Below are 23,676 nucleotides of genomic sequence, written 5' to 3'. Positions count from 1 at the left end.
GTATAACAGAGCTCATGTAAATTAAAAACTAAGTGTGTAAATATTTCATCACAACGAAGGTCGAAGTTTACCAGGATGAGGGTGGTGTCAGTGGTGCTTTGAGAAGAGCCTGTTGTAGGCTTTGGGATTCTTCATAACCAGAAGAAAAGGGTGGAAGGGACGCAGGTTGACTTCTAGGTCAGAAAAAGGAAAGTAGAGCTCCTTCTGTCTTGTTGGCCAAGACACACATCTCTGGAACCTGAGCCACCATGAGACAAGTCTGGGCTGTTGTGATGTGAGGAAACCTAGGCCACAGGGAGAAGCACTCACAGTGCCCTGACCGAACAGTTCCAGCTGAAGGCCCAGCCACAAGCAGCATTGGCCACCAGACACGGGCAAGAGCATGTGTCCTGCTGATCTCTGCTCACAGCCTTCAGGTCAATCCTGGCTTTGAAGCCTCCTTATCTGAAGCTCCAGACCCATGTTCTGCTGAGTCCTGTTCCTGTTTCTGACCTAAGACACCCCTGCCCAGAATAAAATGGTGGTTCTGAGCTACTGAATGCTGGTGCAATTTGTTAAACGGCACTGAAACATCCTGGGAAGGATTAGACCTCTAAAGAGAAAAGATTAAAAATGTTTATGATGTGACAATTTTTAAAGGATCTTAAATGCAAAATAACCCTCCCAACTCAGACTCCAAACTTGCCAAGTTCCAATCATTGATAACACAGAAATCAGCCATATCATTCTTTTTCCCAGAATCACCTAAAAATCCCTGCTATGCTTTCCTGTTACTAAATGTCCATCCAAAGGCTGCCCTAAATACTGTCTGCTCCCCAAATCCCTGAGTGAGCACTTCCGATACAAACCCTCTTTCCTTCCTACAAACTCTTTTTTTAATACTTTGCTTGCTTTTTACTAAATGAATATCCAGCCTATCTTACCAAACAGATCTTCAAACCAGAACAGATTTGTCTGTATCATATATATATATGATATGTGATATATATATATATGAGATACAGATATTATATATGATACAGATATATAATATATATATATATAAACTCTCTCAGATCATTTTATATAATAGGTTTTGAAAAACCTCCTGCTGACTAACTTAATACTCATGCAAATATCACTACTGGATTTTAAAGTGGGTTATTTCATTACATGTCTCAATAAAATTCATTCTGGCTCCTTGCTCTCAAAGGATGTTGTATGCAAAGGCATCATAGAAAGTCGAGGTCCTCTCAGTGTCGACAAAACAGAATGCTATTTTCACTCTGATTACACCATCCAGAGGAACGTGTATTGCAATGATGGTGGTGCCCATGCTAAGAAATGTTGTCACACTACCTTTCCAGAAGTGCTGAGCCAAGCAAGTCTGTACTCATTCAAACCAGTTTCTAAGAATGGAAGAGGAAGTAGGCAGGGAGGCTGACTCAGTGGGAGGTTGTGTGCTAATTAGTAAACTTAGGCTCTACCTGCACACTGAGCCATGGGGCTGCTTTTTTTAAAAAAAAAAGCAAAAAAGATGGAGAAATTTCAACTTTCAGCTGTTTCCTGAAAATATGCTCAAGCAGCACTTCCCCGGGAGAAGTTTTGTTACCTGCGGGCTCTGGAGTGGTGGAGGAGGCAGGTGGTGGGGAGTCATCTCAGAAGCAGGCTGGAGAAGAGAAAACATTTGTGGCTGAGGGTTTGTTCAGCATAAACAAGTAGCTACATATTCCTCTCACTAGGAGGGCACAGTCACATTGATCGTCTTGGAACATTGGCAACATCAGAGCTGAGGACAGAATTTGGGTGTGGATGGGGTGGGAGGTCTGTGATAGATGTTGACACTCAGGAAAGTTTATGAGGTATGACATTGTATTTCATTTTGCCTCTGCTACTCGCTTCTGCAGCAAGGCAAGCTTGCCTGGTCCTGTCTCGCCTACCTCCATCTGGTTGTAATATGGCTGCAACAGGCTGCCGACGCCCCACAGTGACAATGCCCTGGTGGAACCCAGCCTCTGCTTTCCCTGTACTGGTACTTGCCTATTCTTACAAGTTCTCCAGCAACGGTTCCATCCAGAATATTTAGCCAACTGAGGTTAAGATGTTATACTTTGAACTCTTGGTGGGTCCCAGATGAGATCACCTAAACTTCCAGCCTGCTAGTTGGCAGAGAACTCTGCCCATCAGTACCTACGGGCGCATGAACTCAGACTAAGGGACAGAAGGGCTGACTTTGTGAGCGGGGGTGGTGACTCAGCCGTGATATCAGGTCAAGCTTGAACTATCATGGCTCCAGAACCTGGAGGAGGCTCGTGTAAAAGAAGGATGTTTGTATAAAGAAGACCAAGATGGAGGGGGAACAGAGGGGTTCCAAGAGGAGAAATGCTGCTCTCCAAACAGAATGAAGAGGGAGAAGTAGCTTGTCTGAAGAGGTTCCAGCATCTGTGAAGCCTGCTGGTATGGCCTGCCATTGGATTCTGTGAGATATGCCTGTATCTTTCAAAAACCCCCTTTACACCTGGTCTATTGGAGAATCCACAGGCAAGTGACTTTGGAGAGAGAAGCTATTTTGGGGTACCTCCCACTCTGATGGAGACCAGGACCCTGACTCATTATGTCTTGGGCAGGTGATCCCTACATTTCTTCCGTCTGTGCCCGTAGGTATGCCTCTCAGACAACTGCTGTTTTGGGTATCGAAGTTCCCCTCTGCCATCTAGCAGGCCTGGGGTGTACATATCTTCTTCGGGGCCTTTACCACCAAGGGTTCAAAGCCTAACATCTTTTTTTTGTGTGTGTGTGACAGAGACCAAACGAGAGACAGATAGAGATGGACAGACATACAGGAAGGGAGAGAGATGAAACGCATCAATTCTTTGTTGCGGCACCTTAGTTGTTCATTGATTTCTTTCTAATATGTTCTCGTGTGTACCTTGATGGGTGGGGTACAGAAGAGTGAGTCACCCCTTGCTCAAGCCAGCGACCTTGGGTCCAAGCTGGTGAGCTGTGCTCAAACCAGATGAGCCTGTGCTCAAGCCAGTGACCTCGGGGTTTTCAGCCTGGGTCCTCCGCATCCCAGTCCGATGCTCTATCCTCTGCGCCACTGCCTGGTCAGGCCAAAAGCCTAGTATTTTAACCTCAGATTCTCTCAGAATTAGAATCTGATTGGCCCAGCTGGGCTTTGGGTTGTTCTCTTCAGTCAGTGGTGGTGAACAACTGGGTGTGGTCAGGGGAGAGATTTTCTTAGATGGAAGACAGTGTGAAGGAGGCGATGATTGGCATGCAGGTCCAGGGAAGCTGGAAGTCCAGTCACTACCCACAACTACCAGTGATATCATATTTTCTAGACCAATGGCCACGAAGAACAGAAGCCTCTGACTTGTATGCATGCTTGACTCGGCCATAGTGGGTATAGAGTGTAGCTCTAAATTTGTCCACTTCCCAAAGGCAAATCAGATTGTAGACATGCTTCAAGTAGACATTTTGTACATCATGATCTAACAGAACTAGCCTAGGTAAGCAAGAATGCATGGAGTAATGATCAAGGATATGAATAAGGTTATGAGAAGTTAGAAAACGGTGGCAGGCTTCTTTGTACACATGCTGTTCCTTCTCCCTAGAATGCTTTCTTTCCACCACCTTCTTCATTGAGTGATCTTTATTCTTCAAGACCTAGATTAGCTTCTCGATCGCTTCTCTGACGTGGCCCCTTTTCCTGCCTTCAACACTGCAGCGGCCACCCAGTGTATCTCAGCAGTTCTCACACTAGCTTCTCTGTTGCTCTACACTTAAAGTCCCTCGAGATCAGAAAGAGAGTCTTTTCTAACTATATTCCTGGCACTCAGTTCAATGCCTGAACCAGAGCTGGTGTTCAAGAAGTGTTGACTGAATGGGGGAGAGTAAAAGACAGTGTATTGATTGGACACAAGTGTAGTCTGAGGAATGTTCCAGATAATTGAAGCTTACACCTTCAGCAACCAACACTTTTAAGGCGTTTTATGAAGGTTATGAAGATAGAAATCTTTACAAATTATCTTACAGATTTTTTCTGCCTCATTGAACAAAATGAAACAACTGTAATGAGTACTTTCCAGTTTATTCTAATTCCTCATTATAAATCAATTATACTGTTGTCTAGTATGGTCTCAAGAAAGCTTATTTCAGACACCATCTCCACCAGGAAGCTTTCCCTAACCCTATCCCATCAGATGTCACTGGACACCATCTCACATTATTCACAGAACCCTCTTGTACCATGCTTATTATATTTTACAGAAATGATCTGTGTATGCACGTGGTCACACATGCTCTGTTTTCCCCAGTGGGGGGCTCTGGACAGGAAACCACATCTCATTCATCTTTTCTGCCAGGGACAAGCAGAGCTCCGCAGGTGCCCAACCACTGTTGACTTGACATGAATATATAATGATGAGAGAGGGTTTTGAAATGTGTGGAACTGTCAGTCTCTATACTAAGTTATTCCCAGTTTATTTCAGTTTTATAGTATTATTTTTTTTAATATTGCGTCTGTTTTCTTCCTCCAATTATATCATGTTATTCTATCAGATTAACTATCTCTAGAAAGCCCTCTCCATCCCTTTTACCAATCCAATGATTTCCAAACATTTTTGGTCACATATCTTGATCAGTAGAAAATATCTGAACCCACACTTTCACTGAACAAGGGAGAATCAATTTGTATATAAATTTATACACATTTATTTATAAATTACATACACCTATTATTGTACTAACATTGTATGCACGCTCTTAGCCATAAGAAAAAAATTAGCAAAGGAAAATTTAGATAATGATAAAATAAAATGATGTTCTATTATATTTATTAATAATATAAATTCTTTTGCTTTTTGTGAGATCATCTTATTTTAACCTTGATATTATAGTATATTCCCTCTCTCTCTCTCTATATATATATAATTTATTTTAAAGTAACAGGAGGGGAGATAGAGAAACAGAGACTCCTGCATTCGTCCTGACTGGGATCCACCTGGCAACCCCAGGGCTGATGCTTGAACCAACTGAGCCACTGTCTGTGAGAGGGGAAAAGGGAAAGAAGGAGGAGAGGTAAAGGAAGAGAAGGAGATGGTCACTTCTTCTGTGAGCCCTAACTGGGGATCAAACCTGGGATATCCACATGCTGGGCTGACACTACCCACTGAGAAAACCAGCCAGGGCCAGTATATAATATGTTGGGTATTTAAATTCTAAGTTGAATTTATTTAATACTTAATTTTAATAGGTATCATAGATAAAAAGAAATACATGTCAAAATATGTCAATACAAGTGAAAAACGTAGATCATTGTCTTTAGTTATTAAAATATATCACTTATTTTTAATTCCCAGAAAACAATTATGTCAAACGTTTTGTTGAAATTCAGTTCACTTTGATGTAGTCATTGGATTAATTTAAAAAAAAAAAAAAAAGAAGATGGGCCCTGGCCGGTTGGCTCAGCGGTAGAGCGTCGGCCTAGCGTGCGGAGGACCTGGGTTCGATTCCCGGCCAGGGCACACAGGAGAAGCGCCCATTTGCTTCTCCACCCCTCCGCCGCACTTTCCTCTCTGTCTCTCTCTTCCCCTCCCGCAGCCAAGGCTCCATTGGAGCAAAGATGGCCCGGGCGCTGGGGATGGCTCTGTGGCCTCTGCCCCAGGCGCTAGAGTGGCTCTGGTCGCAATATGGCGACGCCCAGGATGGGCAGAGCATCGCCCCCTGGTGGGCAGAGCGTCGCCCCATGGTGGGCGTGCCGGGTGGATCCCGGTCGGGCGCATGCGGGAGTCTGTCTGACTGTCTCTCCCCATTTCCAGCTTCAGAAAAATGAAAAAAAATAAAATAAAAAAATAAATAAATAAAAAAAGATGAACAAAAAGGATTCAGAATGCTTCACTTGAAAGATGTCTAGATAGGGGAGAAAATTCTCCTATTTGAAAAGTTTTAAAGTTTGCTACTATAAGCAGTAGCTCCATCATAGCATGTATTTTTCACAAAACATTTTTTAATCCAGTAAGGACTTTCTTACTGCTAAGAATTTATCTTTCAAAATGCAACCTAGCAAAGATAATTTGAGACAGTAGAAATGCTGATATGACCACCCAACTCTAACCATTCATACACTCTAATATACCTCACATTCTAATATCTGTTTCTCAGTCTTCAGCAATGTTTTCTGTGCACCTCCCCTCACTGGTGACAAAGGAATACAAATGAGTTTGTTATTTACGGCTTCATTTATTAATTCAGTCCTATTCACACTTTAGAAAAAGTTTTCCTTCAACGGGCCCTTTATTTGTACCGCATTCCCCCAAATTAGACACACTTTAATTTGGGGGCCTGAAACTTGAAAAAAAAATGTATTACATAAAGTTATTGAACTCAAGTTTTATTCATCATAAAATTCATATAAATCCTCATCACTGTCAAAACTCCCATCCATTAGCTTGTCCTCATCTGTGTCTGATGACAAATCATTGTTTCATATATTGCCTTATCCGCAGTTCCATCTATGGCATTGGAAATGCCACTACTACTGTATAAGATGAACCCAGTTTTTAGACCCCCCTCAAAAAGTGAGTCTTATAATGGGGAAATACGGTAAGTAAGCTTCTAAACATGTGTTATTAAGTTTAGCAAAGTTTCTCCTGACCCAGCAGTGGCACAGAGTGTTGGACTGGGACGCAGAGGACCCAGGTTCAAAATTCTGAAGTCGCCAGCTTGAGTACAGGCTCATCGGCTTGAGTGCAGGCTCACCAGCTTGAATGCGGGGTCACTGTGGGATCAGACATGACCCCATGGTCTCTGGTTTGAGCCCAAATGTCGCTGGCTTGAGTCCAAGGTTGCTGGCTTGAGCAAGGAGTCACTTGGTTTGCTGAAGCCCCCCGGGTCAAGGCACATATGAGAAAGCAATCAATGAACAACTAAGGTACCACCAACAAAGACTTAATGCTTCTCATCTCTCTCCATTCCTGTCTGTCTGTCCCTATCTGTCCCTCTCTCTATCTCTGTTACACACACATAAAAAAAAAGTTTAGCCAAGTTTCATTCAATGCCAGATTGAGTAACTCTTGACTTCTAAAACTTCTGAAAAAAACTGTAAAATATTATCCTTATGTTTTGAGTGCATAGTTTTTAATGTCTTCTTAGTTGTGATTACTCCTCTATGTGCAATACATGTAGCTGAGGTTCTCCGCTAACGATAACAGAAAAATTCACATTTCAATAGTTTCATCATAGCTTTGAACCTGAGTGGGGGGAGGGGACTTTTTATTAGATTTGATTAGGTCTTTTTTTAAACAATGTGACTGCCAAAAAGTTTGCTCACTAAGACAAGTATCACAGCTAAGACTTTCTTTTTTGTCTAATTGTGCTTACGTTATTAATTTCATCTCTATTTCTTTGTGGTGATTTTATTTAAGTCACTTGTCCATTTCATGGAGGTTAGCTTAGTTAAAACCTAAGTCAGCCCAGACAACCTGCAAACCCTCACAAGGAAGGAATGAGATGAGGGGATGTCCCTTTGGTCTAGGGAATGTAATTCCCACTTCCTGGCTTCCTTCTATGTGACATCATGTCCGGTCCTAACACCATTGTTAATCCTTTTAGTAAATGTTTAGTAATGATAAAATTAATTCATATATTGGGGCCCACAAAATGGAGGCTGTGCCAAAAGGATTAAACTATTTGGTAAAAAAAAAAAAAAATGATCCAGGTGTGGTGGTGCATGCCTTTAATCCCAGCTACTCGGGAGGCTGAGGTAGGAGGATTGCTTGAGCCCAGAAGTTCTGGGCTGTAGTGCGCTATGCCGATTGGGTGTCCACACTAAGTTTGGCATCAATAGGGTGACCTCCCAGGAGCGGGGGACCACCAGGTTGCCCAAGGAGGGGTGAACCAGCCCAGGTTGGAAATAGAGCAGGTCAGAAATGAAATTATCAAACAAATAGAAAAAATAAGGCAGATAAAGGATATGATCTCTGCTAGAAATAACTTGTGATGCAAAAAAAAAAAAAAAAAAATTATAGAAGAAAACAAAAATGGAGAATATCAACAGTTATATCCAGGATTGATATTTGCATTGTATATAAATTGTCTTTTGTGAATACAGTAAGAAAATGAGCAATGAACCCACAATAGGATTTCATATTTGTCCATAAGAAAATAGACCATGATGACTTTAAGAGTAAAGACAGGGAGCACACAAAATGAAGTCACTTTACCAAGCTGCTAAAATTATAAACATGATGAAAGTTGAGGTATGAAGAAAGACAATTCTTGTCGAGCTAGCTTGGAAACTTTTTTTAACTTTCTAGTCCTGTGGTCAATGCTTAGATATACACCTGAACCTCCAGGTAGTCCTCTAATTCCCCCTGAAGGGCTCACGTTTCCAGGTCACCTGGTCACCCCCAGAGAGACCCACAATTACATCCACCCAATATTCATTATCCAGAGCATGGGGACTGATCAGACCTGGCTTCCATCACCCTGATGGCCTGTCACCTGACTGTCAATCATTCAGGACCAACGCTAGAGCTAAGGATGCAGGACTGAGAATTCTCAACAGAGTATTTGTTGCTGTAAGAGCTTTTAACTTTTCTTTCTTCTTTGGAATTCTTCTGGGTGTTTGCCTACCTGTGCTTCCAGGTTTCAAACTCCAAGACCCTTGAATAAATCTCTATCATTTATTCCTAGCAAAGCCTCCAGGAATCTTTTTGAGTTTGTTTGACAACTTCAGCACAGTGGACAACCACATACTCTTATAGAGTGCTATGGAAGTTTGAGAATAACAATAGAACAACACTAATTTATTATGTGCCAGGTAATTCTATGTATTTTATTTGTATTAATTCATTGACTTTTTACTACCACATCATATGGTCACATTATACTAGTTTTATGCTTAAGGCACAGTCAGCTTTAGAAATTTGGCCAAATTTCATGGCTTTAAGGAGGCAGCAGGGCTGACTTATCCAATTGTCACAGGAGGCACAAGGCTCATCATAGCTTTGGGTGTTATGTGTTTTGAGATATCTGTGACTCATGGTGAAACTATGAATAAGTGATGTTCACAGCGTCCTGTCCTCAGTGGTCCTGCTCAGCTCCTGTTGACTCAACCTATGTCTTCTTTTATGGAATCAATCCATTTCATATTTGGTCTTCCTCTTTTTCTTCTGCCTTCTCTTTTTCCCAGCATTGCTGTCTTTCCAGAGAACCCTGTCTTTTCAAGATGTGCCTGAAGTAGGACAACTTTAGTTTTTTCATTTTTTCCTCCCATGATGTTTCAGGCTTGATTTGCTCTTGGACCCACCTGTTCATATTCCTGGCGGCCCAGGGTATCCATGGAATGCTCCTCCAAGACCATATGAAGATGAATGAATTTTCTTCCTATCAAGTGTAGTCACTGTTCAACTTTTGCATCTGTACATAGTAACTGGAAACATGAGGGTGTGGGTAATCTTAGCCTTTTCTAATGACAGACATGTCTGCACTCTTGGTAACCTTTCCTAATTCTTCCCTTGTTGCCCTTCCAAGTTTCAGCCTTCCCTTGGTTTCTTGTCTGCAGTCTCCGTTCAAACCGATGACTGAGCCAAGGTCAGCAGAATCTTAACAATTTTGATGTTTTCAATGTTTATGTAAGAGTTGTGTATTTCTTCTGTGGTCATGATTTCTGTCTTCTCGATGTTCAAACGTAGTCCAGCTTTGGCATGTTCTTTCACTTTCACCAGAAGTTGTTTCAAATTGTTGCTACTGTACAGTTAGGGACCATAAAAATGTTTTAATTTCTTTTAAAATAAGAAGGAAGACAAGTTAATGTTTAGGCTGACAAACATTTTAATGTATAATAGCAATATGGTCATCTTCATATCAATGTAGTTATAAATATAACTTTTAATGTTATTTTATGGAGAAGAGGCCCACAAAGGTAAAAGCATTGAGGTCCCACAAGTGTCTGAATGTAGCCCCATGTGGCAGAGCTGTGTTTTGATCCCCAGCAATGTGACATCTAAGTCTAGATTCTTTGTGGAAGGCAACTTGCCAATATGTTTCATAAGAGCTAAAATTGTTCACACCTTTGATTAGTTTTTAAGAATTTAAATTATGATAGTAAGGACATGGACAACGATTTATGAAAAAAGACATTTATTTATAAGTGTTCATTTGAAACCAGGAAATATGTAAGAATAAAAGGCTGGTTCAATTTTGGCTATCACCTTAGGGGCCTAGGTGAGTACTAGGAGCTTCTGAATGCAGCAGAACAGAGGGGAAAACTGAGGACTTGGTAGAGCTGAGAGTGAGGGTGAGTAGAGCAGGGAATGGAAGGAAGCAGGTAAGCATCCAGGGGATGTATTGCAGATCTCTGCTGGGCATGTGCATGTAATATCTGAGGGGGCAGCTGTAAGCATGTTCTTGGACTTATTTTTAAAGAGACTGGACAGGTGAGGAAAAGATGAGGGAAAAGTTAGAGGAAACAGTGCTTGGTTAAGCAGAGATCAGTGAGCACAGTGAGGAAGCCTGAAGCATTTTCACAATGAGGTGACTGGACATTTGAGCACAGAGGCCTTGAACATCATGTTCATCTTTGTCTTGAAAGCTCTGAAAGGCCAATGAAAGATTTTAAGCAGTGGAGTAACATACTCAGATGTGTATTTTAGAATAATTATTGTGGATACAATGTGCCCAGCATCCGGGGGCATCAGAGGATTCAAAGGAGAGGCAGGGAATATGCATTCATTCAATCAAGAGAGGTTTACTGAATCCTAGAACTACTCACAGAGTGTCATTGCTGTTCTTGGTACATGATTCTCTCACAAGCTTAGTTATGATGGGAGAAGAGAGAGAACTAGAAAGAAGTTTTAATGTCAAGGGAAATTTTAAAACAGAAAAGACTTAAACAGCCACCCTTCTGAGGAGTTGTAGCCAATAAAAAATAGGGTTACAGATATGCCAAGGAGGGGGCCAAAGGAGAGAGCAGACAGTGAAGAGTGTCACTTTGGGGAGGAGCAGGGCCACCCAGGCTCAAGACAGAAGAAATGCTAGTCAGCTTGAGTGAGGATGTAGGCAATTTGTTGGGTCTGAGTGAGGCAGTTGGGCCAAAATTGTAGATAGCCATGCTTGATGGCCTTTATTATGTCTCTGAAGACAGTGTGGACCTCAAGAAGGGCTCTAGTTAATTGGGTTCAAACAACCTGAGTCTAGCAGCCATTGCTAACAGAGGCGTCTCCTGCATGTTTAAGCATCAGGGAAAAGTTGCAGACTGGGTTAACTCCTCCAGCACTGGGCTCCTGCTTTGTCCCTTCTTGTAAAGAAGCTCCTGGTATTGTATTTCAGCCAGTGGGCTGAGACCTGCCCTGTCCAATGGGAGCTGCATAGCTACATCCTTATTTGCATCTTTACAAACCAATCAAGAGCAGCTCCACATCTATCAATCAGAACACATGGTTCTGATCAATCAGGAGAGTGCAATTTGGACCAATCAAGCTGTGCAAATTTGGATTCCTCATTTGCATAAAAATGGGCTAATCAGGGACCAGGGCAGAAATTTCCTCTATATAAGGGCCCTCCTCTTGTTCTTCCCACAGCAAGCCTTTGGTTTCCTCCAGAGGCTATGTTTCACAAGTTGGTAAACGGTTCACCTGAATAAAGTCTCTCCTTGTACTGTACCCCAGATTGGGAACTCCTGTTGGCATTGCCTGGGTGGCAGCTACCTTTTGTTGATAAGGTCATCTGGTGAGTAATGTGATCACCAGGGACTTCATCTGCAGGTTGGCTTTTCTTTTATAAGCAACATGGAAAGAACAGCACCTGTGTTTCGTATAAATGGGGATGGCAGGCCCTGCCTCATTGGACTGACAGTGTACCTGTTTCTGTCATCTTACTCATGGGGGTGGGAAACAAAGTTTGGGCTCATGCACTTATTTATTCTTGTGAGGTGTTCTGAAGCGTCCAGTCAGGTCAAGCGGTTTTTATTTAGAGCAGGGGTCGGGAACCTTTTTGGCTGAGAGAACCATAAACGCCACATATTTTAAAATGTAATTCCGTGAGAGCCATACAACGACCTGTGTACGTTATGCATTTTACAATAAAAATTTGGTGGTGTCCCGGAGGACAGCTGTGATTGGCTCCAGCCACCTGCAACCATGAACATGAGCGGTAGGAAATGAATGGATTGTAATACATGAGAATGTTTTATATTTTTAACATTTTTTTTATTAAAGATTTTGTCTGCGAGCCAGATGCAGCCATGGAAAGAGCCACATCTGGCTCGCGAGCCATAGGTTCCCGACCCCTGATGTAGAGCCTACCTTTGCTTTGATGCGTTGCAGAGGAACACAGGTGCCCAAGGTCCTTCCTGGACGTGACACACTGTCCAACCTCAGCCAGAAAGTCGGATCAGCGGTGCGCACATTCTGCCCGCTGAGGCTGACCAATCTCCACCCTTTCGTGGTTCTGGCCCCGCCCCAAAGCCAGGGCCCCGCCCATCACGACCTGGGGCCCGCCTCTCCACTGCCCCGGGCCACGCCCCCCTCTGCCACTGGCTGGCCGTCCATGTTCTCGAGCACCTCGAAGACCCGGAGCAGCGGACTTTCCCAGCGGCGTCGCCGGCGCCCTGGCTGCGCATGCTCGGGGAAGCGGGTTCGGTCGGGATCGGCGGGCGGGGTGGCGCGCTCCCAGGGAGGGAGGTGTGGGCCGGCGGGGGCGGGCGAGGCGGGCGGGTGGGGGGAGGGCCGAGGGCCGGGTGGCGGCAGCGCTTCCGAGCGGCTGCGGGCGGCCTGGATGCGGGGCCGCGCCTGCGGCGAGATGGCGGTCTTGGGCGCTGCGGGCTGAGCTGCTGCCGCGGGCACGCGCCGCTGCGAGGCCGGGAGCCGGTGAGGACGGAGGGGCGCGAGCGGGGGGCGCGGGCGGGACCCCGAGGCCGCGCGCCCTGCCCGGGCGGACTCGGCGGGGTGGGGTCGCAGGTTCGCCGGGTGGCCCTGGCACAGGCCAAGCGGAGAGTGCCGGTGACTGCGCAGCGCGGCAGTCCAGCTGCTCACCTTGTCCCCCAGCCGCCCGGAGGCACGGTACACTTCCTGCCCGCGCCCGACGCTCCGCGGCGCGTCCCGGACCCCGGGCGCTGCCGCTGTCTCCCCAAGCCACCGACTGCAGCCCCAGCGCACCCTACCTCCACCCGGTAACCCGCCAGGTCCCAGTGACCTTGCAGTTTTTGCTCGTCCTCGTCTCTGGCTCGGACCTTCTGCCGTCCTTTACAGTACGTCAGTTTTGTGGTTAGCCCCATCGCTTCACCGCCTTTGAGGGATCAGTCTGTGCCCGCTCCTTCCTTGACCCTGTCGGCTGGGGGTGGACCTGCTTTGGCTCCTGATGACAGGACACCTTTGTGACCAGACAAGACCACAGTCTGTTATGTTTACATTTTACTCTTTTAGGGGCTTGACATGGCTTTCTTTTTCTGTTGGATAAGTTTTGTATCTTTTTGTGCAGCTTAATGTGCAAAAAAGATTTGAATTTGTGCTTTGACATACTCTTGGTAATAGTGGTGGAAGAGAATGATGTCTAAAGTTTCTCTCCTCTTTGGTGCTTTTACCTGAAACACCTGGTGAGCAGTTGTATGAGAGAGTTCATTCTTATGTAGAAATCCACCTATCTGCCACACTGAGTTTTTGTGTATTATGCAAGCAAAAGGCACCTTTAAAAAAAAGAAAGGCGTTCTTTTATATATGTGACTTGTTTTTAGCCGTGAACCAGTAAATTAGCTACTACTGGAAAAGATCATTTTTCACAAATAGTTAATATCCAAATTGAAAACTCAGTGGCTAAGTGTTGGGTGCTATTCTTGAAGTGCGGAGTATGTAGAATAGTTCTTTCAGTGTTGGCCTATTGACATTTCAAACAGTTCTTCCTGAGTTTTGAAAGCAGAAAGTAAGGACTGTATTTTAGAAGCCTGGCGTGATAGAGGATGTCACAGATAGTCTCTGCTTTCAAAAAGCAAGTTCACCCCACAAAGTCTATAATTTCTTTTATGACTTTGCACAGTTATTAAGCATCTACTGCATGACCGTATGGGGTATTGGGGGATGTAAAGATGAGGATGATGACGGTTTTTGTTTTCATGGACTAGTTAAGCTGGTAGGACTGTACACATGTGCCTCATTTGTTTTTTAATACATAAGGTACCTGCAGCATTTAAATTTAGAGGGGGCAGAGCTCACATCTCCTTTGGGAAAGTGGTTTTTTTCTGGCTTCTGAAATCTTTGTTTTGAGGATGATTAAGAATCTTGACAGGCTGGGAAAGATATTCCAAGCAGAGAGAAGGGCCTAAGAGCACAGAGTTCATACATTTGGGGAGACCCAATTATTTTTGGAACATAAATTATTTGTGCCAATAGTGAAGGTGATAAAGCTTGAAGTAAAATTGGAAAAGTTTATGATTGGATTTGGTAGACAGAGGGGGTTTTACAGATGACTTTGAGTTGGGAATGTAACTGATTAGAGCTGTTTTCAGAGGCTTAATCTGGCAGCCAAGCAGTATGGATTGAAGTAGAACTTGGAAGCAGAAAAACCTGTGATTGCTGTGGTCATAGGTAGTGAGGGGCTGAGCTGTGGCTATAATTATAGGAATGGAAAGAAGGAAGTAGATTAGACAATTGCTGAGAGAAAATTAAGAGAGTAAAAATAAGTAGGGTTCTGATCAGATTATTTAGGAGAATAGTGGTATCATTTTGAGTACATCTGTGGAAGCTTCGTCTTCGGCATATGTGTTATTTTGCAGCAGGAATTCTCGATCTTTTGGGGATTAGTAATCCTTATTGAAATTAAGGAAATTTGGGCTGGGAAATGTCTCTGTGCACCTGTGTTTTCTGGTTATAATTTTAGAGTGTCTGTGGACTCACCGGAAACTTATCCATGGAGCCAGTGGTCCAGTGGGCTGGCCTAGAAGCAGCTCACACAATTACTGGGAGCTTTTAATACAAAAGAACCTTCAAATTCTTCCCTTTACTGCTAAGAACCCCTACTATAGAGACACATTGTATATACACCTAGGAACACTAACTCCTTATACTTGTGTTGTGTTTTACAATGACTTCTTTGACTAACTTATGTTATTTGCTACTATAGTACAGAACAAACTAGCCCAAAGGTGGCATGATTTGTCCTAAGCATTTCAATTAGCAAGTGGGTAAAGTGGAATCGGGAGTTGATTTTCCTTTTTTATGAGGATGTGTATGCAACTGATTTACCATCATTAGATATAGTTACTACCTTTATGTGACCTCTTCAGTGAGGACGAGATGATCCTGGAAGATCCTTTTAATTATTAATAATTCGTGAGTCTTGGCTCTTAGGTTTTCATTGGATTTGTCAGTGTGGACCCTTCTGGTCTCCATGCGTCAGAGCTCTGGTGAGGCTGAGGGATGATTTGGGTGTACGGAGAGTAAGCAGTGGTATCAGGCCACTCATTTATTTCCCATGTACCTCAGGCTGGTGGGGAGGGAAGTAAGTGAAATAAGAAACTTTAGGAACTTTATTTTCTCTATGTATGCCCTCCATAAGAATACTCCTATTCTCCATTCATAAATGAAGTGCTGGGATCTAGTCAGTGAATGTTCTCATTAGATTAAGTAGCTAACTCTCTCTAGTATGGTTATAGTATAATTTGATTAGTAAACAGTTGACTTTTCTGCACCTATAGGATTATCTTCCTGGTAGGGAACCAGAGAACGTTATTACCTAGTAACTTTTATAGCTGTAGAAACTTTGATTCCATAATTATTAGAAAGACTGGGGTCTTTGTTACTCTTTCTGTAAAAATATGTTGTTATAACAAGCAGTTGAAAACCCAGTAAATTGGCCTATCTAGGTGATAAATATTTTGAACTAACTAGTTGCTAACACTTAGGAGAGGAAAAGTATCTGAGAAAAGCACTCCATGGATGATTTTCTACTCTGCTGGCATGAAGAAGAGTGATATTAGTATAACATTTTACATTTTTTCATAATGTGGTATATACCTTATTGTTTGGTTCTCATGGCAGCTGAGCAATGTGTGTCAGGAGATAGTCATTGCTTTTTAGATGAGGACACTGAAGCTCAAATAAGTTAAATTTCCAGGGTATGTGGCTAGTCAGTGGCTAAAATAGAACTGGAGCTATAACCTATATTTTTGTTCCTGGGTCAGTATTCTTTCCTTTTCCACTGACTCTTCGACTGTAAATATAACCTAAAGCTATGGGTTAGGAGTCTGAAGTTACCTGTTTGAAGTCTGTTACAGTTAAGTACTGTTAGAGTTGAACTTGTCTGTTTCCTCCTTTGTGTTAAAATGGTAACCTCATTGCAGTGGCTTTTGAAGGTAATTTTGAAATTTATAAGAATTTATTGCAAAATAGTTATATTCCTGTCAAGGAAAAAGCAAAAGTTGATTTCTCGTTTGAAAAAATACATTGGTGAGATATAGGTATTACCATATATCCCCATGTATAAGATGCACATTTTGTTTGAAAAATTTAGGTCTAAAAACTGGGTGTGTCTTATACAGTGGTTGTAGAAGGGTGGCATTTCTAATGCCATAGATGGAACTGAGGACGAGGCAATATATGAAGACAGTGATTTGTCATCAGACACAGATGAGGACAAGCTAATGGGTGGGAGTTTTGACAGTGATGAGGATTGTATCAATTTTATGATGCATAAAACTTGAGTTCAGTAACTTTATGTAATGCATTTTTAAAAAAAATTTTGGGCCCCAAAATTAAGGTGCGTCTTATACATGGGGAAATATGGTAGTTTCCTTTTGAAAACTTGTGGATTTTAATTCAATTGCTTTTGCAGATAAAGCTTGTGCTTTTATAAAAGTCTGGTCTATAAATATTTGTATTTTTGGAGAAAATAAATCAGGATCTGATTTCCAAAAGTCTGTATTATGATATTTCATGATTTTTACTATTACATAAAAAGCTTTTTCATTAAAAAAAGGATTTACCATTAAAAAGCTGTTAGTAGACACTTCAAGTTTGTGTTTCAACAACTTTTGGGGAAATTTTGTAAAACCATGTCAGATAGTTCCTAATTTATAAGGAAAACCAGCATTAGTCTCAACATTCCTAAAACCTATTACTTGTTCCCAGTACATACTGGGGTGCCTGCTTTATGCAGACACGCGAGGTGCTAGGGTCAAGTGCTAAGGTGACACAGGAAGCCTGTCCTCCTGGAAGTTGTTTAGTAGAGTCACTGTAAAGAAGGGTATAAGGGCATAGACTTACCTTCTGGGATTGTGTGACTATTTGGAATCATAATTAAAGACACATGTCATAGATGCTGTGGGTTTGGTTCCAGACACTATAGCAAAGCAAGTCATCTTTTTGCTGGTGGAGAGTCTTCAATTTGTAAAAAACACAATACCTGTGAAGTGTGATAAAGCTTGGTATGCCTGTAACTGCACTCCTTTTTTCTGGGTTTTGAGCAAATTATGCAAAAACACAAGGAATCAAGTGGGCTTGTTTTGGTTATTTACTGCTGTATAACAAACAACCCTAAAACTAAGTGACATAACACAGCCCTCTTTTTTTCCTTCTCTCACGTTTTGCTGTCCCAGGCGGCTGGGCTGGGTTGGGCTGGGTTGGGCTCAGTTCATGTGAGCAGCTCTGCTGGCTTGCTCATGGTTACTCAAATGGCCACTTTTATCTGGTTGGTCTCTGTCTTTCTCTTTCTCCATCTCCATCTTTCTTTTGTACATGTAGTCTCGTTTCAAGGGCCCCCTGCTCTTCAGATGGTCTTTCCAGAAGGATTGCTGGCCTTACATGTTGTTTAGGGCTCACAGGAGTGCAGGAACAGAAGCAGCCATGTCTCCTTAAGCCATAGGAGTGGAACCAGCATAGCATCATCTCTGCCGTATTCTGTCCGCTACAGCGAGTCACAGGTCAGCCCAGATTTAAGGGAAGGGGCCAGACAGGAGCGTGAATCCCAGGATTACACAGACACATATTATTACAATTATTACGTTAATGGGGCTTCTGGAAAATTCTTAAGAGCTGAAACTTAAGCTGCCTAGTACTCTTTGTGCTTGGAATCTGGGCCTTCCTGAGGGAAACAAAAGGAATAAATAAGGTAATGCTCATCTCATCCAGAACCAGGTAGACTTCCAGACTGCCAGTTGAGTTTTTCTCACTTTATCTCATTACTTGTCTTTATGTCACTATCATTTTCTTTTGGTCTCAGTTGTAGCTTATTTATTTTTTAAGTTTAGATTATCTAAGTCATGTTATAGCTAACTGGAATGAACGAAATAAGTGTTTTGTTATTACATTTATAGCTTCTGTGTGGAATAATGAATCAACACCTCATTTGAAGACTTTAGGTGTCTCTTTGGAGCAGTTTTGAAGCATTTCATGTACACTCAAAAATGGGCTCCTGTATCCCAGTGCAAATCTCTGCAAATTTCTGAAGCTAGAGCCCTGGCTGTTGGGGAGAAGTTTGGTGCTGGACTGGACTGAGAAACATGATCGTGTAAATGGGGAGGGCAAGGGCTGAGGAGGGGACAGATAGAATTACGTGGAGGTGTTTCTTGATGGCTCTCCTCCCTGCTTTAAATTACTTGGGTAGTTAAGAAATGCACCAGCAATGACAGAATTGTAGGTGTAATCGCTTTTTGCTTAACTAAGGAAAACAAGGTCTTTTGATAGCTGTTTCGTGGGCCTGTAATTATGATTAAAGTGGCTGAGTAGGAGCAAACTGCCGAGTCCTGACTTGCGCCCCCTCGTGCCACGGTGTCCTGCTCTTTGTTTGTGCTTGGTTAGGGTGGGTGGGAGGGTTCATTAAATAAACCTACTCTTGTATAAATAAGGATATACTTTACCTTAAAATAAGTAAACGAATGACTCTACTATTAATGTCAGATAGAACTGATGTCTGTCAATACTGCCTAATAGCAGTGTTGGTTCATTTTTGCTTCTGTAAAATATAAAGAATATTTTCTTGCTGGAATTTTATAAGGATTAATCACAATAATGTTTGTAAAGCAAAATTGTGGTCCCTGTGACGTAAGCACCCCTTAAACCATTTTTATACTTATAATTCCTTATTATTAATAAGTTTAAAATATAAGTAAGTTCACTTTTTTGGGAGCCACGCGTAACTTAAGGACAGGTGTTTTGGCATGAGCAGAGCTGCATATTAAATCTCACCTCGTACAAAATAAGTTGCTAAAATGAATCTAAGAGACTGACCCAACGTGGCTGAGCCTGTTTGGTTCTGGCTGTACAGTCTGGGAAGGAGATACTGTTAACACCATCGTCACAGTCATGTTTGTTAAATATGTGAATTGTTGAGTACTCTTCAAGATCTATGGTATGGTCCTTAATAGTGGGGCTCAAGAATTTTATGTTTAACAACTGAGATACACGTTAGTTTGAAAAGGTCTGGTAGAAACCGAATCTTTAATTTGGGGTTTTGGTGCTCCCTGAAACCACTTTTGAAGCCACAGCTCATGAAGCACACGTGTATGAATGTAAATACATGAGAGCTTAACATCTGAACCTTTCAGATATTTAAAGAGGCTTAAGGTAATTACCCAGGGCATACCCGAAGAAACTGCAGAGCCTGTACTACTACTACAGGGTAGTTTCAGTATGTAGAGGGAAGAGGTCCTGCAGGAGGTAGCACTTAAGCTCCCTTGTCCAGACAATTTCCCCGTACTCTACAAAAGAAGAGACTCTTCTGAATGAAGACATTTATTTTTTAAAAATGCCTGTGGATACAGTTAAATTAGGTATGGTGACTAGTTATCGGATAACCTACTTTCGCTTTGCCAGGAGAAGCTACTCAGAAATAGAGATTCTGAATGAAGTGTGTCTAATTTAGAATTTGATCTTCAGGGTAGAAGGAGGTAGGATGCCATGCTCTATCTGTCTGTTGTGGGGGAAAGCCATTGCTTGTCAGGGGGCATTGAACTTGTGAAGAAACAGTTTAAATTTGAATTAATTAATAGAAAAACCTCAAAATTTGAAACTGTTTTCTCTAAGTCTTGCTTACACAGTCTGTGTCTGTCACTTAAACCCTCTTTAGTCCTTTGACCATAGCTGTTATTGGAATGGCTGATCTTGCAACTGGGCCTGTTACTGGAAGAACTTAACCTAGGTTTATATCAACCATATTTTTATCATCTTAGTACATTTTTTGATAAAAAACCAAAACCAAACATGCCAAACACCTGATTCTGTCTAAATTTGAGTGAAAAGGATTAGTTGGCATTTGTTTGAGGAGGCTGTTGTCTTGTGTGTTTTCACTGACTTTGTGGCCGGTAGTTTGGGGAGAAAAAGAGTAAACCCATCTCTTGTCCTCTGAGCTGTGAAATATGGCGTTGCTCTTTAGATATGAATACCCAGAGTAGAAAGTAAACATTGTTCTCAAGAATTTCATTTTCCTAGGGTAAAATTTTTGATAATTAGAACTTTTTAAAATTTTGTGATTTTTCTTTAAAGTGTTTGCTATTAAAGGGGTTTAGGCCTTAAAGCAGGGGTCTCAAACTCGCGGCCCGCCGAACAATTTTGTGCGGCCCGCAGACTAATCCACGAAGTTCAAAATATTTTGGATAAACTTCGTGGATTAGTCTGCGGGCCGCACAAAATTGTTTGGCGGGCTGCGAGTTTGAGACCCCTGCCTTAAAGTAAGACAAACTTCGACGAGTTCTGGCATTCATTTATTGGCCAATTGAGCTTGGTCAGGTTCACTTTAGAAAAAGCCCGAGTTTCAGCACGTGTAAACAGTAGTCATATGTAAAGTGGTAGTAATAATAATACTACTGAATTCCTAGATCTGTGTGTGGCTTAAACCTGGCACTTAGTGTTCAGTAAATACTAGCTAGGATAGCTTGTCAGTGATGTCAGAATTGTTTCAGAATTGTTATTTCTTAATTTTAGAAATATACTATGTTACATAAAACCCCAATGCGGTCTCAGTAGCATCTGTACTTCCTTTGGTTAGTGTTTAAGTATAGATAAGTAGGGACATAAAATAGCTACTTGTCTGGTCAGATTTTGCTATCAAATGAGTTACAAAGGAACTTGAAGTTTTTATAGCTTTTTGGGTTTCGGATTTGTGGATAAAGGATAAAGTATTGTGTTTCTGTATTTCTACTATATTTTAAATGAGAAAAAATGCATTATTCTAGGAGTAAAATTTTAGCTGTTTAAGTGATTATCTCATTTTGGGAAGTTTTGTGTTTTGAATTGTCAGTTTGCCTCCAAGATTGAGGATATTTGATGAAAGTTTATACTTAGCAGCATACTTTGCAATTCTTAGGAAGAGTATTTGTAAATAGTCAACACTATGTGTCTATTACTTGAGTAGCTTAAAATATCTTGAAATTTTATATTTATAACAGAAACTAGCAGTATTGTATTCATCTCAGGTATCCTCGCTATACTTCTTTTTTGTTTTACTTTTGATCTGATGCTGCTGCAGATGTGTTTGCAGATGGTCATGCCTGTTGCTCTCTGTGTTGTGGCATTGGGGGGTCAGCAGTGGCTGGCCCTGCTGCAGGCACTGAAGATGTGGCCAGGGTGGCGGTGTGCTGGAGCATGGAGGAAATGGCACTGGTCCAGATGCTAGAACAATGCTAGTCCCTCATCGTAGGACCCTCTCTTTACAGATTAAAAGCAGAGTGCAGACAATAGAGTTGACGCTTGGACCTAGGTCCTCTCTTATCAATCACATTACCCCAACATGCTCTCTCAAACTTGAAATTGGTACTTTGGAATTGAAGAGTTAGCGAATCTCCATGACTACTTAAGTACTGGCAAATTAGAATCTTTAATGTATTTGGAAACACCCAGGAAGTGTTTTGGGGTGAATGTCATGCTACCCTCGTGACCAGTGCAGTGCAGAGGACAGCGAGCTTCGCCAGCAAGTCTGACACAGACGCTTGTGTCTCTGAAATGGTGTCTCACCTCTCAGCCTTAGCCCTGGGTGTCACGGCTCTCTGCTTTCTGCTGCTTCATGAGAGCAGGTAGCAAATACTGGGTATTTGAAGAATACCAAAACATTAAAACATTTTGGATTCGAAGGAAAAAAGTCTGGTAAGCAAAGTATTATGTTATTGAAATACCAAACTTTGAAACAGATGACCAATTATTTATGGAAATGTTTGTGTCATTTTAAAATATGAGATTGTAATAATTATGTGAAGCTTGATCTTTGCGAAGTAAGAGTGTTGTGTAGCCCCGCATGTTTTTCCCAGAACACATGGAAAGGCTTGCTAAACAGTGCCTACAGCTTACCTCCGTTAATGTGCTTACATTTTTACACATTACCTTTTGTAAGATTACTTGTTCTTTTTCTCTCAACCTTAAGAAAAAGCATTTTCAATGACTAGCTTAAAAGCCCCACAAAATCATCCGTCTGTGAATCTTTAAGAGAAAAAAAATAAGAGAATAGTAACATCTGATTGATGTGGCAAACCGCTTATTTTTAAGGCATGGGTTTAGCTCACCATTTCTTGTTTTCCGTTCTGTTGTTGCAGTGCAGATGCAGTGAAAAGAGCACTGGCTCTGAGCCCAGGAATTCTGAGTTCAAAATCCTGACTCACTAGTTTTGTGGCCCTAGGCACTTTCAATTCCTGAAACATAACTTTCGTCATTTGTTAGTATAAACAAGAAAGACTCTGAAGGGTAATTGTTAACATTAAAGATAGTTTTTTTGTAAGGTGATTGACAAATGATAGGAGCCCAATAATATGGTCACTGTTATTCTTATGACAAGGTCAGGCAAAAGTAGGTTTATAGTTGTTTGTACGGAAAATACAGTAATACAAAGTTAAACTCTGTGTTTTGCATACGCACACTGTAAACCTAGTTTTACCAGCCCCTGTATTTTGAGAGTCAGAGACCTGGGTCAGATTGCAGGTTTAAAACCCGCTATGTTTCTGCATCACTTAGACACCCATGTAAAGTGCAGGTGGTCTCAGACATGCTCTGTTGTCTATTCTTTTGCTAGGGGTATTTACATAGCTCTTCCTATAAAATTGATTCTATAAGTTTGGAATTTAAGTTTTAAGATGCTCAGTGTTGTTTGAATCTTATTTTCATAATTAATATGCAGCACAGGAGTGGCAAACCTGTGTTTACTGGTAATCATTAAGGTGTGGGGAAATTTTACCAAATGCAGAAATATTTGAAAAGTTTTGGTATTTTGCCATTGTAAACATAAGGTTGCATATTATAAGAAATTGAGGAAATTATAGCAAATTAGAAAGGAATTATCTGATTCTCATTGCTGATATGATCTTGGTATTCTTTTCCTTTGTTGAGGTAAATTAGTTTTGTATCCTTTTGAAACAAATAGGAATCATCTCCCTAAATTAACAGTAATTATGACGTTTCTATTGTGCATGACAAGTTTCTATTATGACCTGAATAGGAAGGGGGACAGAGCAGGGAGAGAAGGAAAGATCAATGTGATAAAAAGACAGTGGTGCCAAAGCCCTGTGTTTTTGTTTTGTTTTTAGGGACCATCACTGTTCAGCTTTAAAATTATAATAGTTACTGCTAAATTTGATGAAAGTACAATATTTTCCTCCTCACTAATGTTTTCTAGTAAAGTACAAACATTTTTGACAACCCTTACTTAGAATGAAGGCAATCTGTTCTGGTTTTTTTGAAAGTTAGTATGATGTATTTAATTATATTATTGTTAAAGGTGCATTTC

General features: G+C 41.6%; 1 protein-coding gene and 2 long non-coding RNA genes across 9 annotated transcripts in view; 1 reads left to right on the top strand and 2 right to left on the bottom strand.

The window, feature by feature from the left end:
• LOC136401100 (uncharacterized) overlaps positions 1-23,676 on the bottom strand; it is a 119,050-nt gene that overhangs the window by 88,850 nt on the left and 6,524 nt on the right. The gene's annotated exons all lie outside the window — the stretch shown is intronic.
• WWP1 (WW domain containing E3 ubiquitin protein ligase 1) overlaps positions 12,512-23,676 on the top strand; it is a 104,299-nt gene continuing 93,134 nt past the window's right edge. For 3 of the 7 annotated variants that reach the window (XM_066378786.1, XM_066378787.1, XM_066378781.1), the window contains exon 1: positions 12,706-12,851. The gene's annotated coding sequence lies outside the window, so the exon portion shown is untranslated. Of the gene's footprint in view, positions 12,619-12,705; positions 12,852-13,028; positions 13,232-21,915; positions 22,050-23,676 lie in introns of those variants that run through there. The other 4 variants (XM_066378783.1, XM_066378782.1, XM_066378785.1 and 1 more) reach the window with 4 other exon arrangements.
• On the bottom strand, positions 13,224-16,369 carry LOC136401101 (uncharacterized). The gene is made up of 3 exons (XR_010750468.1): positions 16,230-16,369; positions 15,241-15,459; positions 13,224-13,353 (listed from the first exon to the last, which is right to left on the bottom strand). It is a non-coding gene; the product is annotated as an uncharacterized lncRNA (long non-coding RNA).

Source organism: Saccopteryx leptura, chromosome 3 (assembly GCF_036850995.1).
Source record: "Saccopteryx leptura isolate mSacLep1 chromosome 3, mSacLep1_pri_phased_curated, whole genome shotgun sequence".
NCBI lineage: Eukaryota > Metazoa > Chordata > Mammalia > Chiroptera > Emballonuridae > Saccopteryx > Saccopteryx leptura.
The sequence above is the reverse complement of the archived record's forward strand: the minus strand, read 5'-3'. Positions and strand labels throughout refer to the sequence as shown.